General features: G+C 35.7%; 1 protein-coding gene across 1 annotated transcript in view; it reads right to left on the bottom strand.

Annotated features, from left to right (window-relative positions):
* Positions 1-16,859, bottom strand: part of CADM2 (cell adhesion molecule 2) — a 535,372-nt gene that overhangs the window by 372,581 nt on the left and 145,932 nt on the right. The gene's annotated exons all lie outside the window — the stretch shown is intronic.

The raw sequence follows: 16,859 nt of genomic DNA, 5'->3' as shown, positions 1-16,859 counted from the left end.
ACTATGAGTTGGTATTGACTTGATGGCACCTAACAACAACAACATGGAAGGACAACAACACTAGTGAGGTATGCTCAATATGGAATAGTCAACTTTTCAAAATCTAAAGAACAACCCTTACCTAAGGACAATATTTTGAAGGGTTGGGAAGGTGGGCTTAATGGAAATTAGTACCACAGTGAGGATGTAGGATAACTGCTGTCACAAGGAAGGGATTGCAATCATTGAGTTGAAACAAAGTGTATCATTTGTTGAATGTAAAACTAAAATAAAGATCTGCTCTGCAAACCTTAGCACACACACACACACACAAATATTACCTTAAATATATCCTACCTGAATTTAGAGACCATCTCAGGAACAGACTTAAAACATTAAACACTAGTGGCCAAAATCCACAAGTGCTGTGGGATGACATTAAGAACATCATACAAGAAGGAAGCAAAAGTTCATTTTAAAGAAGAAAGAATAAAACTAAGATGGATGTCAGAATAGTCTCTGAAACTTCTTGAGAACTGAAAAGCAAAAGCAACTGGAACATACGATGAATGTAGTAAAAGAGCTGAACATAAATTTTCAAAGGGCAGCTCATGAAGACAAAGTCAATCATTATAATGAAACATGCAAAGACTTGGAGTTAGAAAACCAAAAGGGAAGAACATGTTCAGCATTTCTCTAGTTGAAAGAACTAAAGAAAAAAAAAAATTAAGCCTTGTGTTGAATTTTGAAGCAGTCTTAGTGTGGCACTATAGGATAAGAACTGGACTGTGAGGTCAGTTTGAATTGTGAGGTGTCCGGTTAAAACTCACCAGCCTCTTTTCTCCTCAGAAACCCTATTGAGTCACTATGAGTGGAACCTACTAGGCAGTACTTAACAACAACAATGGGTAAAATATTGAATGATGCGGGAAGCATCAAAAGATGATGGAATTAATACACGAAGTCACTGTGCTAAAAATTGAGGTTCAATCATTTCAAAAGGTAACGTACGATAAAGAACCAATAATAGTATTGAGGGATGAAGTTCAAGCTTCATTAAAGGCACTGGCAAAAAACAAGGATCCAGGAATTGATGGAATACAAATTGAAATGTTTTAATAAACTGATGCAGCACTGGAGGCACTCACTTGACTATGCTTAGAAATTTCATAGACAGACATTTTGGTTTATATAATTGAATACAAGAAGTATTAACTACTTTCATGAAAGGAATTGATGGATTAATTGGAATCCTAGTTGTTTTAAATAAGTAATATTACCTTTCTAAAACTTTAAAATCATTTTGTATTATACTCTTTAATAGAATCAGAATCAGTCATATGTATTTAAGCACATGGAAACATTCCTCATGTAAATGAAAAGGCTAGAAGTCAACACTACTTAGGATTGTAAGTCTTCAGTGAGGGTTTCTGGTTAACATCAAATTGTGAGTCATGGGTATCCTCTAAGAAACAAAGAAAGGGAGTGTTGTCAATTTTGTATTTTTTCCCAAAAAAAAAACTGAAAGAGAAAATAGAAACAGGGCTCAAAAGCTAATTAAACTTGCTACAGCAGAAACGAAAGCATTTTGATGCAACTTATTAAGGGAAAATGCTGTGAAATTAACAGTAATCAAAAGCTAATTATGGTTGATGCAACAGGAACAGTCAAAGAATGCTTGATAACATTTATTGAACTAAAGAAACTTGGCTGTCAAAAAAAGACACATGTGGAATAAACTTTCAGTAATTACAGGAAAAAGGCCAAAACATAGACTGTACAAAGCATAGAATATAGCACACAGACTGTACAATGTACAAATAAAGGTGTATTTGTAATTCACAATTTCTAGTAGATCTGGATTTAGAGTGAAAAATAATAGCATGCTGTCTTTTATTACTCTCCCCAATTTAATAACCATAATCATTTTTAACTCTCAGATGATAATGATGAAATGGTGCCTTTTTTCTGAATGAATTATTTCTTAAGATTTGTAAAGAGATATAGCAATTACTTAATTTAAGAGATGATGACTAAATTATGCATTTTTCCAAAGAAATACAAGGATAGATGATTTTGATTTCTTTCTCATCCTTACATGGGTGACCCTGACTTCTATGTTTAGAATCTGTTTTCCTTTACTTTTTCAGTCTCACTTCCCTTAATCTTGAGAAATTGCATTTAGATGATCATTGTATGCCCATTGTAATGTGCATTAATTAAGCAAAGGTCGTAGATACAAAGTGTTAAGGAATAGCCCCAAGGTTACAACAGAAAAAAGGGCAAAGAGTTACTAATCACCACATTTTATTAGTTTTATTTTTTTATCATACCTAAGTATAAAGTAGAAAATATATAGCACATTAGAAATAATTTTTATACAAAAGGGAAAAGGACATACAAAAAATTCTATATAATCAAGAATATTCATCTTGAACTGAATAGAGAGAAAATTGTATATTTCTATAGCTAAAAAGGGAGTTGATGTAGCTAGTAAGGCAAAAGGGGAAAAAAAAAATCTAAGCAGCTCTTTTGTTCCTCCCAGGCATTATGCAACACAATGAGTGATCATTGTCAGGTGAGCAGCAATGTTAATTAGAGTACTAAAGTCTGGGCCATTAGGTTTGCTTTAGGAAAGAATAGCTGTGAGAAGTAAGCAGGTAGTAGTACTAGATCATGATTCTTAAACTTTCATGCACATATGTTCAATAGAGAAACTTATTGAAATACATGTTCTCTGTCCACCTCCAGAGATCCTGTATCACTAGGTCAGGATAAGTCTAAGGCATCTGAAATTTTACAAGCATCCTTGAGTGGATTTGCTGTAAGGCCTTTCGATTACATTTTGAGCTATAGGTTATGAGTTACTTAAAGTCAGTAACTGTTCATTCACCTTTGTATCATCCAAGTTACCTTCATACCTTCTAGGGTCCTTAAAAACCCATTGCTGTCTAGTTGATTGTTACTCTTTTGACCCTATGCCCCCATGTCCATTCTATTATTGTAACTGGGCAAACAAAATAAAAAATTTAAGACTGGAATTTTATACATTATGCACATACATAGAATATTGTACAGAGACAACAATAAATAACTTAGTTAAATACCTGAAGATTTTCAATCTTGGTTGCACATCAAACTCAGTAGGGGTGCTCTTTAAAATGTTACTTCTGGAGCCAAAACTACTGAATCAGAATCACAGAGGGTGGGCCTTATTTTTTTGCTTCCCCAGGTGGTTTTGAGTCACAGCAAAGATTGAAAGTTGCTGATAGTGTAGTTAGAGTAATTTATAACCAATAATAAGTTTCTAAGAGTCCGGGTGTGGCACCATTAGGATAAGCATTAGACCTCAAGGTCAGTTTGAACTGCAAACCAACTCCATGGCACTTAGCAACAATAACAACAAGTTTCTCATACAAAATGTTGAAATTGCTCATAAACAATTACTATAGACTGATTTACCCAGCATTTTTTTGCAGTTTTTTTTTTTTCTTCCCTTCCTCTTGTTCCATTTTTTACTCAACTACATTATTATTTCCTTTTTTATGATAATCACTAGACTGTGAACCACAAGAACCACAGTTTGAACCTGCCAGCTGCTCCATGTGATAAAAATGAAGCTTTCTACTCCTTTGAAAGGAGCTTTGGTAGCGTAGTGGTTATGAATCGGGCTGCGAACCTTAAGGTCAGCGGTTCGAAACTACCAGCCGCTCCGCGGGAGAAAGATGAGGCTTTCTACTCCCGTAAAGATTTACACCCTCGGAAACCCTGTACAGGGTCGCTATGGGTCGGACCCGACTCGATGGCACTTAACAACAACAACAACTCCTTTGAAGGTTTAAAGCTTTGGAAACGATATAGAGTCACTATGAGTTGGATCCGACTTCACTGTACTGAACAACAACATTTTTGTTTGACTCCTTAGGTTACTTTCTTTCTTCTTCTGAAAAGTGGACAGCTTCTTTGAAGAACTTAGAGTTTTGGCCTTGAATGTACTGTCCTATTTTGAAAACAGCCTCAGCCCTCAATGATCACATCTGTACTGTTTGATTATCTATTATAAACCAGCCACATCAGTTAGTAATCTGGGGTGGATTCTTGACTAAAGACAAGAAAATTAGACCTTTTACCAGGACTTTTTCCATAATGTATACAATGGGGGAAGGAGGACATCCCTATTTTTGGCAGCCAGATAATATAAAAATTATAATTTGTTGACAGTCATTTTGTCCTTCATTTGTTAACAAGGGAGTCACTAGTAGTATAGTGTGAAAGCAATGCACAAATAAAAGCCATGAGAGCAAGACATAGAGGGCAAGTGACACTGAAGTCCAAGATTGCCATTGTTTCTGAGATTTAACTTTACCCCAATTCTTCTCACAGTTGGACTATTAAAATAGCTTCTATTTTGGAAATATGCGTTAAGTTGGGCTTCTGTTACTTGTATTCAAAACAGATTCTTAGTGTATTTAGTTGTTTTGTAATCCAGCACTCCTTGCTCATGCTTCCCTATTGTAAAAGTCTTCCAATTTAAAATCATGCAGCATAACAGGGTTTGGCTCAATCAGTACTTCTACTCAGCATACCCCCCTGTAGCAAATATTACCTTCACTTGGCCATGCTGTTTTTTAGAGCCACCATTATATTATTCTTTATAATAACTTTAAACTCTCAAAACAAATTCAAATGAATATTATATTAACTTTAAAATTTGGAGCTTATTTAGAGTTTCTGCCTTCCTATAACCTTCAAGTCAATTCCAACCCACAGTTTCTACTTTAACAGTGATTCAGGGAGGTTTTTTTTTTTTTTTTTTTTTTTTTGTTCCTGTTGTTGTTTTTTCCTTAGGCATGTATACCAAGAGCATCTCAAATAAAAATTCAGCAGGAAATACCTACTATTTTTGAAACTTAATATGTGTCAAGAATTTGTTTTTCATTTATAGACTCGTTGAATCTTTACAACAATCCCAGTTTGGGCTGTGCATGATGCAAGGCCTAGAAGAGCTCCATGCTTGTTTTAATGCTCTGTTATTGCTATCTCTTAAAATTATTAATGATTTTTGAACAAGGAACCTCACATTTTTACTTTTCACTGGGCCTCATAGATTATTTAGCAGATTCTAACCCAAGAGGAAAATTTGATTTATATGTTCTTTTAAAGATGTGGAAGTTTCAATTCACTTGGTCACATTCACATAGCTGTAAGTGATTAAATGAGATGTCCACATTGACCATTTACTTTCATTTGATGCACTCATCAGCCACTATAGAGAAGACAGCTACTTGAAATTGGAAGTGAGCATATGGATGAGGTCATTATAAAATCAAAAGAGAATAAACTTCAAGCTTATCTAAATGACAGGGAATTTCATATGATTTATACCTGCACATAACAATGCTTCATTCAGTGAATTGGTATTGGTGTAGTGTGCACCAATGGAATATGTATCGTATGGGCTATCAAGGAAGGAAAACTACATGGATAACTAGAATCTTGATGACTTATTTAATAAAAACTGTTTCTGTTAAATAATTCCCTAATTGTTCTTAATGTTGAGTGCCAATACAACTTTGACTTAAGCAGTTACCTTCTAGGAGGAGCTAACATTAGATATCATATGTTATGGTTAAAACATATTCTAAAGTAACAAACCAGCAGACTAGCACTAGATTACAGTAATTTTTACTTAATTAGTGCATTATTTGCTAGAGCTCATTTAGAGATTTTCAAGAAACAGTTGTTGTTCTAGTCCAAGCTTTTCATGTATTTAGAGCATCACAAATGATTCTGAAGCATCATGTCAGTCATTTCCAAAGAATGATGATAAAAAAAATCACTGACATATTTGGCAGAAAACAGTTTGTAGAACAGTGTGTTGTCTGTATTCCAATTGCTTCACCCCAATTCTGACACTTTAAGTTTACCACAATGAATTATTCTTCCTTAATGCTATGGAGTTTCTCTGTTACTGGGTTTCTTTTCCCAGTAGAAATTTAGGGAAGAAGAGAAAGATTTTTATTTTTAATATTTCCATCTCTCAAGACTATTGTAAATGCTTAGATTGATTTCTCCTCCAGAAGCAGGAAAAAAAAATTACATAATTCAATTGAACATTTAGCATGTCTGCTTTCCCCTGCTCTTACCATTTTTATTTTAGTGGCATTGATTCAATGAAGCAAAGTTTCAAAAACTTAACCCCCAAAATATGAAAATTCCATAAGAAGTCATTAGCCAACCAAATACTGTGAGAATTGAACTAACAAAAGAAGAAAAAATAGATGGTTGGGTCATACTAAAAATTAGAAACACATGTGCATCATAATATTTCAACAAAAGAGTAAAAAGGGAGGCCACAGAATGACAAAAAAAAAACAAACTCTTTTGCAATGGCATATCAGACAAGGGACTAATTTCTAAAATCTATAGGAAACTATAACACCTCTGCAAGGAAAGACAACCCAATTAAAAATGGGTTCAGGACATAAACAGACTCTTCACCAAGGAAGACATTTCAACAGCCAACAAACATATGAAGAAATATTCACAATCATTAGCCATTGTTGTTTTAAAGTGCTGTCAAGTCAGTTCTGATCCATAGCGACCCTGTATAGGGTTTCCAAGGAGAAGCTGGTGAGCTTGAACCACTGACCTTGCAGTTCAAATAGCTTTGCAGTCTGGCACATTAACCTACAGCACCACAGCAGGACTCCCACTAGCCATTAGAGAGATGGAAATCAAAACAACAATGAGATACCATCTTACACTAGCAATAACAGTGAAGTTCAAAAAAGCAGAGGGCAATAAATGCTGGTAAGGATGTGGAGCTCTCGTAGCGTAGTGGTTACGAATCGGGCTGCGAACCATAAGGTCAGCAGTTCGAAACTACCAGCTGCTCCGCGGGAGAAAGATGAGGCTTTCTACTCCCGTAAAGATTTACACCCTCGGAAACCCTGTACAGGGTCGCTATGGGTCGGAACCGACTCGAAGGCACTTAACAACAACAACAACAATGATGTGGAGAGACTGGAACCCTCCTACATTGCTGGTGGGAATGTAAAATGGTTCAATTCCTCTGGAAAATGGTATGGTGCTTCCTCAGAAAGTTGGAAACAGAAATACCTTATGATCCAGCAATTCCTCTATTTGGTATATATCCTCAAGAAATAGGAGCCAGAACATGATGAGTCAATATATGCACACCAATGTTCATTACAGCACTATTCACAATAGCAAAAAGATGAAGACAACCTAAATGCTCATTAGTGGAAGAATGGATAAACAAACTGTGGTACATACACACAGTGGAATATTATACTACCTTGAATAACAAGGAAGCTGCAAACCACCACACAACATGGATGAACCTTGAGGACATTATGCTGAATGAAATTAGCCAGTCACAAAAGTACAAATATTGCATAAGACCATTATTGTAAAAGCTTAAGAAAAGATACCCATAATAAAAGAAAAAAGAAAAAAAAAAAATTCTTTAGTTACCAGGGGTGGAAGGGAGGGGATGGTAGAACACAGGTTAGGGGATAGATACATCATAGTTTGGAGAAGGCAATATACAAGAAGTTTGTGTGTGGAGGGGGGTGAGGATTGAAGAACAAGGTAGATAGGTGAACACTGAGGCAGGTTTGCATGGGCTAAATGGGACAGAGGTAAATAGTGATGCATGCTCAACCTTGAAACAACAGGGCTCTGTGATACAGGGATCCAGGCACAGTCTAAATGTGTAAAAGAGGGAAAATAATATTAAGTTGCTTGACTGTCTCATGAATATAGGTTTCCCTTGCCTACTATTGTAAAATAGACACTTGAGTGGAATAGAAAGGAATATCATCAGGAAACATGATTTCAGAAAACTTGTAAGCCTCTCTTCAGCCTATAACTGATTGGAATACTTAAACGGGGTTCTAGAACTTACCCAGTGAAACAGGCTTCTTGTGGAGCCTTTGTAGTGTATAGGACCTTAGGTAGAATCCTGAGTCACATCCAGAACCTTCTGAGGTAGGACATTCCCACTCAAAAGGACATGTAGACTAGCCTGGTATGGCTAGAGGAACAGAAGGTACTTCTTGAGAGAAAAACCAGCAGGAAAAATAAAAAATAAAAATAGCAGTCTGATTGGCTACTACAAGAACAAGCAAGTTGTTCACTGGGGAGCCATCAAGGCAAGCAATCAAGTCTCTTCAGGAAAAACTTCCCTCCAAGACTGAAACTCAAAGGAAACATACAAGCTGACAGGTAAGCTTGCTGACAACCACGTTGATCTACTGATGAGTGTAAGTGGGAGAAAGGAAGCATTGAACACATGGGCTGAGTTCAACCATGTTCCATAGACTCCAGTCATACTAGAGATGAGAGAGAGAAGAACAAGGGCTGGTTAGTTTGGAATGTGGTGAGACCTAGGGACTCCTTAGTCCATGGACAAGGACCTAACCACAGAGTGCTAGAGTTGATAGTAAAGTGTCCAAGTGATATGAAGTGGAGGGAGATGCACAAACTTGCAGATAGTGCCCAGTTGACCTAGCGTCGATGGCTTGATGATTAGAACTCAACTAGAGGAAGATAAAGAAATTTGATATAGGAAACAAGTGTAAATTGCTACAATTTGATGAACTTGACCTATATTTATGGATGTAGTAGCTCAACTGAGAGGGAAAGAGTCTTCACATCAAAGATCAAAACTATCCTTTCTGTACACAGGGTTGGTAGCCAATTTAGACATTGGCTACCTAAAATAGGGATGCTATAAAGGCATGAAGTGTCTGGCTTTCAAGTTTTCAAGAGGGAGTTTAGTTTCAGAGTGTGTAGGGGAAGGTAGAATCCCCACTAAATAGTTTTAATCTTGTCTAGACAGGTCTGATGAAAGGAGACAGGGTTAAGATTCTTATGATTCAATAGTGAGTAATTGTTATCATGATTAATTGTGATTGTCACAATGGTAAAGGTAGAAGTTTTGCAAGATAAAGCAGGAAGTAGTTAATTCAACATATCAGGAACCTAAGACTATCAAAAGAGAAGAGCATGAGTAGAATGTTAGGCCCTATCCAGAGAAGCAGTGACACCAGAGATGGACGTAGAGATGCTGGCATAGAGAGAGAGCAGCTAAGGACTCCAGACTCATGGAAAGAGAAAGGCTGTGTGCTGGTAGCCAGGAGGCAGGCTTGCAGAATGTGCCCTTTAGTTATTTGAATGATTATATATTCCTGAGAGTTTTTGTGCACATCAAAAAACCAGCCAACCAAACAAACATGGGAAATAGAAGTAGATACTGTTGAATGATGATGTATGGAGGGGATTGTAATCATTGCAATGAAATGAAATAGGATAGGATAGGTTCAAAATCAATGTTCTCCCATGTAAACTATCACTCAACTCACAATAAAAGTTTTTTTTGTTTTTTTTTTAAAGTCTCTAGTCAATGTTAATTTTAATTTGTGGCATTTTGGTACATGAGACACATTCTAAAATTAATATGAAGTATCCATATTTTTTATCATATTCAGTTCCAAAATTGTTTATTATTAATTAACCCTCTAAGAACAGGTGCCCACTAATTTTAAAGGAAAAAAAAAAAATAAAGGAACTTTACCATTGAATTTTTCATTATGGAAACTTAGGCCGTTGTTTATAGAGCTGAGGAAAATGGTCATCTCTCTGACACCAATCCCAATCAGTAAATTCAGATTTTGTCATATATGGTGAACTAGAAGTTACCTGTTATCTGAACAATACTTGTTGCCTTGCTTTAGCTAACTAGCCACTTACATAGCCGCATCAATGCCACTTAGCTCATATAAAAATCTGTAAAGATATAAACTCTGGGCTCAATAGTTTTATATATAACTTCATGTGAAAGGAAGGTAACATTTAAATGCTCAGTTTTAGTCATGCAGGAGGGATCATCTTTGAGGTTTGCCTGACTATCTTCTCCAGTGCACAACATAAATGACTCCAATTCAGATTCTATTACCCTCTGTTCTAGGCCCATTAAATCTTTCCAAATAGATATCTTTTATGTCACACACATACAGTGAAATTCAAGGCCCTTTTTATCATATAGTTAAGGGAATACCACAAACTGCTTTCAAACATGAAGACTAATTTCCACATTTTAAAGCAACAAATTAATCTTGACCTCTGCTATTGACTCTTGAAGAAAGAACCTGATCTTCTAGGCTTGCCTCAAAAAATGTCTAATTATTGTTAGCAATCAACAGAATGTAGGACGCATTGCGGTCGTATGTAAGCATAATATCTTCTTTTCTTTCACAGGAATACACCAGTTGCAAATGGTCATTTTTACCATGATAGCTCCTGGGCCTTTTCCTTTAAATAGTCTCTTCTACACTAAGGGAAAATGCAAAAATGTACTTCTCTAGAAATTGCCATATTCTTGAACGAGTTTTTTTCTGTTTCTCTCCCCCCACCCCTCCATTTTGTGAAAGCTCTTTTGCTAATAAATAATGATAAAAGGTCAGCAGCGATCAGAATGCTTCAGTCACAATTTAACAACTCAACATCATTTTTATTTCATTCAGCATCTCAAAACTAAAATTATCTTTCAAGACTGACAATTTGTGGGCAATTATGACATTTAAAATATCAGACTTTATGAATGTAATAGTGAAATATTTTCTTCATTGAGTGTTTTTAACACACACATTGTTTTATAGCCAATAATTAACCAGAAAGACGGTGATTTTCAGTAAAAGTGCAGAGACTAACACAAAAAGACTTAATTAAAAAGAAAAGTCAATAGCTAGAGTAAACTTAATGCCAGAAAGAATATAATGAAGTAGAACCAAACTATACTGAGTCCTTTGTGTTTTGTAAATATATATATGACACTTGCTGAAGTTACAGATTCTCTTTGGATTTAATTGCAAATTGTACTTAGAGAGCAATAAAAAAACAATGTACATGTGACTCCTTAGGAAAGATTCTAACAGTGAAAACAAAGAAACAAAAAAACTTTAGACTTCTCTAAAATAACCTTTAACTAGGGAAAAAAAATTCATTCAGAATTCAAACTTGTTCCTCCCTACAGGGTCACAGTACCTAGCACAGCTTCTTGAAGTCTCCAAGATGAAAAATGCCCCTGTAAACTCAAGTTCTAGGCAATATTTGATTATTTCCCTACAGTTCAGGGTAAACAGTGATTAACAGGATAAGGCCAACAAGTCAGGAAAGAAAAACGAAGCAGAAACTGTTCTCATAGTAGTTACCTCTCACACATTTCAAATTTTTAAGTGTAGCTTTTAAAGACCTATCAAAATATGTCTATCAAAACATTAATCAAAAGTATGTGAGGAAAAAGAAAATGCAACCACAGCAAAATTATTAGAGCTGAGGGCAGAATAAAACTTGTTATTTTATTTTATATTTTTGTCTATTCCCGGTTTGATATCCATCAAGAAGTTAAGCCTTCCTTTAACCAGTGAGGAGTGTTGGTGATGTTTAAGGATAAGCACTGTACTGCTAACCACAACGTCAGCAGTTAAAACCCACCTGCCACTTAATGTGAGAATGATGAGGCTTTCTGCTTCCAAAAAGATTTATAGCCTTGTTGTTGTTGTTGTCAGGTGCCATCGAGTCGGAACCGACTCATAGCGACCCCATGCACAGCAGAACGAAACAATGCTCGATCCTGGGCCAACCTCACCACCGCTGCCACCCCCGAGTCCATCAATGATGCCACCTGGCCGATCCATCTCGTTGGAGGTCTTCCTCTTTTTCTCTGACCCTCCACCCTACCCAGCATGACATCCTTCTCCAACGATTGTTTCCTCCGGACTACATGTCCAAAGTAGGAGAGACGAAGCTTAGCCATCCTGGCCTCCAAGGAGCACTCTGGCTGCACTTCTTCCAAAACAGATCTATTGGTTCTTTTGGCAGTTCATGGCACCCTCAGTATTCTCCTCCAACACCACAACTCAAAGGCATCAATTCTTCTACGATCCTCTTTATTCACTGTCCAGCTTTCGCATCCATATGAGGCTATTGAAAACACAATGGCCTGGGTCAGGCGCACCCTAGTCCTCAAGCTGACATCTCTGCTCTTCAATACTTTAAAAAGTTCCTGTGCAGCAGATTTGCCCAGTGCAATACGTCGTCTGATCTCTTGACTGCTACTTCCGCGAGTGTTGATAGTTGATCCAAGAAGAATGAAGTCCTTGACAACTTCAATCTTTTCTCCACTGATAAGAATGTTGTTTATTGGTCCAGTGGTGAGGAGTTTTGTTTTTTGACATTGAGATGCAATCCATATCGAAGGCTGTGCTCTTTAATCTTCATAAGTAAATGTTTCAAGTCCTCTTCACTTTCAGCGATCAAGGTTGTATCATCTGCATATCGCAGGTTGATGCCCTATACTTGACTGCATCAAACAAAAACAACCACAAAGTAGAATCAAGAGTCCGTCATCCTCAGATTTTCATACTGGTATGTTCAGCTACAAGGAGCTCTGGTAGTTTAGTGGTTACAAATTTGGTTGTGAACCTCAAGGTCAGCAGTTTGAAACTACCAGCTGTTCCATGGGAGAAAGATGAGGCTTTCTGCTCCCGTAAAGATTTTCAGCCTTGGAAACACTGTACAGGGTTGCTATGAGTCGAACCGACTCCATGGCACATGACCACCACCACCATGTTCATCTACACATCCACAAGTCGACACATTATAAATATCCAATTCGCTATTTTTAATTTCTTGGCTTAAAATAAATCTCAGCTGTGTCTGAATTGAGCTCTGTAACATTACCAATGTACTTAACTTCTCTGAGTGTTTCCTTAAATTGAGGAGATTAAACATGGTGTCATCTGTGTAGACTCATCACTATTGATAAATAATCTTGGTGTGGTGTTGTAGGATAAGCACTGGACTGCTAACCGCAAGGTTGGCAGTTCAAACTCACGAACATTCCTGGAGACCTTACAAATGGACATTAGAATTCAGAACCAACTTGATGGCACATAACAACAATAATAACATGATATATATTAATCAATTATTGATGTACTGTGGTTAGGCATTGGGCTGTTGACCAGGGGTTCAAATCCACTAGCAACTTTGCAGGTGAAATATGAGGCTGTCTGCTCCTATATAGATGTAAAGATTTATAGTATCGGAAATTCTAAGGTCAAACATTCCAACACTAATGAAGATGGCATTTGGGTATGCAAATGCACACACCAAGCAATTTTTTTTCTTTTCTGTTATACATAATGCTATCATAAGTCAGCAGTTAGAACATAGTAGAACAAAATGCACTCAAGGACAATTTTGTGTTTCTCTAAAAGTATAAATGCTAAGCTACAAATCCTTACTCATGCATATCAGGCCACTATTGTAAAGGTTCTTTCCACCTGTGTTCTGTAGATAAATCAAAGTTCGCTTGCCTCAGTGGTTATAACTACAAGTCAGTCTCAGAATATGGATCATGACACCGAATAAGGGGCAAATTTATTATTACTCCTATAAAATAGCTGTCCAAGAATATGGACTTGAAACATGATTTTAACATATTACAATAAAACAAATCCACACATAAGATGACTGGAAAATATAAAGTGAATTTTTTCTACATTTCCCCAACTTTCATATCATTTCTCAATAATTTTAGCTTGCATATTTTGGGGTTATGCTATAATATGTTTCATAAGATCATGTTTTAAAATAAATCAAACTAAAAGTTCTGTGGCATTCTTTCATTTGCATATAGGATATTATCTGTGCCAACTTATTTTTCCTAGATTTAGGATTCTTAAGGACAAATAGCATGATTTATGAATAGTTAAAAAAGACTTATTGTGAATATACAATCAAATTTTCTATAATTTTAACAAAGTCAAGCCAACAAATGTAAGTGAATACAAGATCCTTGATGCTTGCCTTTAGGTTCAGAAATTTTGACTGTGAAAGGAACTGTATATTGAGACTGCTTTTTTTGTTTGTCTTTTTTCTTAATAGAGACTTTATAGATAGCTGGTGATTACCTACTATCACATTTGCCAGTAGAAATCTATAGAGGTTTCTTTATATGATTAAATATGTTTTGGGAAAATACAACACAGCAGCATTTACTGTTCATTCTAAATAGTAACATAAAAATAAGCCTCAGGAACATTTTTCCTATGAAACATTCCAAATGAACGTCTCAAATCAATTATCCTGTTAGTAGCTTCCAGTTTGACTCCTATATAACAAAATAAATAAAAGCTCTAAAGTAATAAAACAGTTTGCAAATAATTAACCTTTGTATGCATAAAATGAACCCCATAACCTGATTAATTTACTGGAAATCACTTGAATATCTAAATGATTTTATAATACCTTTGTCAAATTTCCAATACTAAAGAAAGTATAGTATTTATCTGAATCCATTCAGTCCACTACACAATACAGTACGCATACATTATTACTTGTACTTGAGAAAGTAATAAAAATGCATATCTTATGAACTATGCTAGAATTTAGACAGACATTATAATTTTCCACCTAGTTACCTCCCACTGTAGCATATATAAGAGACTACAATTTCTATACGCACTGCTAGAGGGTTATTGAGTTTTCATGGTCATGTATTTTCATACTTTGTTGTTCAAAATGATTATTCATTTACTTGAATGTTCAATATTACACAATAAAAAGAATGATCTCAATGAAACCCACCACAATATTAATCATGATTTTTAACATCCTCCAAGCAAATTCTAGACTGCATATGTGACCTTTCATTTTGGGGTCAATTTGGGTAACTTAGATAAATTAGAATTTTCTAGGTAGTTTCTGGACCATAAAAAAAATCAATAATTTCTAAATTCATTTATTTTGTAATTTGGATATAACTATGCTATATTAATTCTTATCTTCTACTTGATTTGTAATTGCAGTGATACTTCTTCAAAACTGGTTGCTAAATTTCAAGTATAGGCCTAACGATCCAAATGAGTTAAACAAAACTCTCCATTTAACAAAAATAAAACTTTTAATATGCATTTTGAGGTGGGTTAATCGTCTTTTTCATTAGGATAAAGGATCACACACTGAGAATATCTTTCTGCCATCTGAGTAATCAATGAGCCAATATGATTGTAAATCTTTCAGATATTCCCTATGGTTCAATTCAAAGATAAGTGTTTATTCTTTTTAGTCTCTTGTTCTTCATTTCCCCACTATCATTTATTAACAGTAGGGGGAATCTTTTCATCTTGCCATTAAGGACAAGCATGCTCTTAACAACTTCTGCCTGCTAAAACAATCCCTATCATTTACATTTATACTAATTATGAGGACATGAATGATATATGTGTATATACATATAACAAAAAAATAGTCTATGTGGAAAAGAAACTATGAAAAACCTGACCATCAGGAAAGTTATTCATTTCATGACTGTTATTTTAATGTGAACATTGGCTTTTCATTAACTTAAAAGAAGTAGAGTGCAAAGTAATGATTAAATCTAAGTGCATTTGTTTATTGAATACTGCATTGGGTAGCTCTATACAAAAAATAGAGTCAAACTTGCCAATAATCACACATATGCAATTATTAACACATTGGTAGCATGTACTGCTTCAAGTAAAGAGACTGATAATACACGTGGAAAGTATGTAACAAATGAGTCATATCAGAGTGAGCAAGTTGTTTTTTAAAAAAAATTATACTGTATACTGATGTTCTATAAAAAGTATATGAAAATACAAAAGGCCAATAATTATGCTGTCTTGATTCAATTATAAAACTTATCTCTTAGAAATATTTTACTTTCAAAGATATATTCCTGGAATTATGAAACACAGTAATTATTAATTAAAATAGTTAATACTCTAAATCATTTTGAATACAATCCAAGTATATGATGAGTAAAGGAAGCATTCAAAAGCATTATAATGTTGTGAGTAAGCTTTAATAACTGACCTAATATTTCAAAATATCTATTCCTGCCTTTGCAAAGACAAAATTCACTTCAAATATAAATATTCCACTTCAAACAATTGGTCCATTTGATTATTAGTTTACTTATGGTGTCGGATTTCTTTTTTTGTACTACCTACCCTCTCTAGTCACTCCTTGGAAACCCTCTAGAGGGTTGCTATGGGTCAGAATCGACTCTATGGCACTTAACAACAACAGCCTTGTCTATGTCCACCCATGTCCTGAGCAGCTGATTCCTACAGAATGTATTTCCCCAGCACCTTTTGGCAACTTCCAAATAAGCTCTGGCAAAGAAAGGCATTCCAGGAGACTCTAGGATAGTAGAAGAGCAGGTTGGGAGTTTCCTTTGACACCGGTTATGACTGTATATTATGGTTTCAATTTAAATCATGTGGCTTTCATATGGCTCTTTTGCTCTTTTGAATATTTAATTTTTCGTTCATCACCAGATAGTCACTCACTTCCCCTTACCATTTCACATCTAGAGATAATTACAGCTTCCCACTGATACTTATGGAGCTCTGGTAGCGTAGTGGTTACAAATTGTGCAGCTAACCTCAAGGGCAGCAGTTCGAAACTACCAGCTGTTACATGGGAGAAAGATGAAACTTTCTGATCCAGTAAAGATTTACAGCCTTGGAAACCTTGTACAGGGTCGCTATGAGTTGGAATCGACTCCACAGCATACAACCACTGCCACCATTGTTGCTTGTTCCTGAGTCCTCTGTTTAATTTTGGTCTCCTTAAACCTTCCCACACTTTTGTAAATAGCCTTTTCATGAAATTCTCTCAAATTGAACCCAAAGATATTATCAGAAGATTTCTGTCTACCTAATCGGGCTGTAAACCGCAAGGTCAGCAGTTCGAAACTACCAGCTGCTCCGCGGGAGAAAGATGAGGCTTTCTACTCCCGTAAAGATTTACACCCT

The sequence above is a fragment of the Chrysochloris asiatica genome, unplaced genomic scaffold, assembly GCF_000296735.1.
Source record: "Chrysochloris asiatica unplaced genomic scaffold, ChrAsi1.0 scaffold00068, whole genome shotgun sequence".
In the NCBI taxonomy this organism is placed as follows: Eukaryota; Metazoa; Chordata; class Mammalia; order Afrosoricida; family Chrysochloridae; genus Chrysochloris; species Chrysochloris asiatica.
Note: the sequence above shows the minus strand (reverse complement) of the source record. Positions and strands in the feature narration are given on the sequence as shown.